Source organism: Pipistrellus kuhlii, unplaced genomic scaffold, assembly GCF_014108245.1.
Source record: "Pipistrellus kuhlii isolate mPipKuh1 unplaced genomic scaffold, mPipKuh1.p scaffold_m20_p_12, whole genome shotgun sequence".
Lineage (NCBI taxonomy): Eukaryota > Metazoa > Chordata > Mammalia > Chiroptera > Vespertilionidae > Pipistrellus > Pipistrellus kuhlii.
Genome location: NW_023425427.1, coordinates 20,956,392 through 20,959,266, shown reverse-complemented (window position 1 = coordinate 20,959,266; position 2,875 = coordinate 20,956,392).

Sequence of the window (2,875 nt, the reverse complement as noted above, 5' to 3'; positions counted from 1 at the left end):
ACCCAAATTCCTACTAATTTATTAGACAGCCTATATCAGTTTTCCTAGTTAAAATTAATTGTTTCCATCTGTGGCTTTCTACAGGCTTGTCTTCCTCAATTAAGCAAATTTCACCCTCCACCTTTTAGCTCTAAACTTGCCAGTCTTCTCCAACAGATATAAGCTCCCTGAGGTGGGGACCTTGACTTGTTCATGCTTATATAATAAAGTATAATATTTCACTCGAAGTAATTATTCAAATAAATCATTCTACAAGCACCACCAAAACCCTAAGACTTTGTAAACATGAGATGGCATTTAATCCCTGCATAGTGGATTCTTCAGCCTGACACAAGTCAGTTTGATTCTTCAGCTGTTCCTAATTGAGATTCTTCTAAATCTCAAATGGTGGAGGCAAATGCACCACCAGACCTAAGACTCAGCACTCCCCAGGTCATCTTTAGGTGTCCCGTGCTTTCTTTCCTGTGGTATCCACAGTCATCTGGGAAAGGGTAAGGATCTCCCCTCCTCAGTCCAGGAGTGGCATCAGCAATGGCCAAGAGATGTCACCTGTCAAGAACCTGCAGAGGTCAGCGATGTCAGGGGGGATGGCGCTGGACATTATGGTGCTTGTGAGGCTGTGGTGAAGGGGTAAGTGGTACAGAAAGCCCTTTCCTCAGGGGACTGAAAGGTTACAGGGCCTTTACCTCTGCCCTGTTTGTTTGTGATAGTTTGTTCTTACCAATGACCTGAGGAACTTTTAAAAATTTCATTGTATGTATGTATGTATATGTTTTTATTGATTTCAGACAGAGGAAGAGAGAGGAAGAAAGAGATAGAAACATCAATGATAAGAGAGAATAGTCCATTGGCTGCCTCCTGCATGCCCCCTACTGGGTTATTGAGCTCACAACCTGGGCATGTGCCCTGACCAGGAATGGAACCGTGACTTCCTGGTTCATGGATTGTCCCTCAACCACTGAGCAACACCAACTGGGCCATTATTTATTGATTAGTGGCACCAGGATTCAATTTGGCCAGTTTCAGACAGAATCTTTTAGTCAGTTGGGGTTGTCCAGTGGTTCTTCCCATTGGACAATTTCTGGTTGCAAGTGCTGGCAAATTACCTGGTGGTCGGGATGGTCTCATTAATAATATTTCTTATTTGGGAGAGAGAAATATTTCAAATTAATAACCATCCATCCATACTAAAATCATCAGGGTGATCACTCCATAAATTACATGAGTATCTATTCACTATGTTGTATACCTGAAACTAATATAATATGTCAATTGTGATTGGAAAAAATCCACCCACCCATCCTAATGACATGGTAATAATGATTATTTGTAGAAATTCTTATGTTGGAAATAAGCCAAGTTTTATGTTTTCTGTTCTATTCCAATTAGCAGCCTTCAGCATTTTGAAGAAAATTACTTTCTTAGAAATATAAAAATAACTTTAATGAATGCTTGAATCTGAAGCATTTGAAATTTCTGGGTTATTTTCTCTTTTCTATAGGATATACGTTAACTTCTGAGTAGGGGTTTAGATTTCAAAACCTTATGTATTTTTCCACTTCAAAAGCTAAGAAAATATGGCCTCTGCTTGCCCAGTCATATGTTATGTAGATTTCAGAGAACAGCTTGGAGAAGTGTTTGACAACTTCATTCTCGTGGGAAGTAGCCCCACATGTCTGACCTGGACCTAGGCTAAAACCTGAAGCAGAAGGTCGTTAGGAGAACTGAGGCAGTTCTGCTGCAAATGTAGGGGTGTGGAGTGAAGCTCCTGAGGTACTGCCTCAGCTCTGGAATAGTGAGGCCTGCCCTGGAGTTATGCCTGGTTCTTCCCAGTGTTTGTTGGGTTGAGGAAGCTGGTTTGGAGTCTTCGGACGTGCTCAGCTTTGTAGGGAGAAAACAGGTTACTGGCTGAATTTCCATGCTTTCTGAACTGAGTAACACAAGTCTTCTCAAAGTTGGTGTACAATCAAGTAATGAGGCAATTTGTTCTCATTAGAAGAATTAAAAAAAAAATTCACTTCTTAAAGATGGAAAGGCAGACTATATTTGGGACTGTAGCAGTAGGGATACAACCATTATAGTGGGATTTTGCATTGGGAAAGAGAGATTGGGTTCAACTTTGAGCACAAATATGGGTAAGAGGAAACATCAGAGGTAAGGAGAATTATGGCTAAACTGACCTAAGAGAAGTCTTACTGAAGATAGGCCAGGCTGATCAGATATCACTTGGGAATGTCGTGGGGTGATGAACCCAATCACATATGGAGGATGATCAGATACTGAGGGTGAGGGGTTGGTTAAATTGACTTAGCAAGAGTTCTTACTAAAACTAGATTTTATAAGGACATATGCAGATAGGCTTAGGAGAAAGTTCAGGAGGCTGACTATAGTTGGATCAAGCAAAGAATCTTTGTCAGAGGCCAGCTTGAAGATTATAGCAATCTCTACCTAATGTAAAGTTTCCCTTCCATGGAATAGTAATACATAAAGTTTACTATGGAATAATTGTGAGATTCTTCTTCTAAGATGGGCAATTCATGAGTCCCTTGTTTTAGTTAGCAATAGCAGTGACAGAGAAGTAAGTGTTTCAGTCTGTCTTTCCAGAGAAATAGAACTGCTATCTAGTCTCTCTCTCTCTCTCTCTCTCTCTCTCTCTCTCTCTCTCTCTCTCTCTCTCTCTCTCTCTCTCTCTCTCTCTCTGATATATTTTAAGGAATTGGCTCACATGATTGTGAGGTGTGGGGTTGATAAGTGTGAAATCTGAAATCTGTACTTCAGGCTGTCTGAAATCTGTACTTCAGGCTGTCAGACTGGCAACTCAGGCAGGAGCTGATCCTGGAAGTCTTAAGGCAGGTTCTTCTCTCTGGGAAGCCTA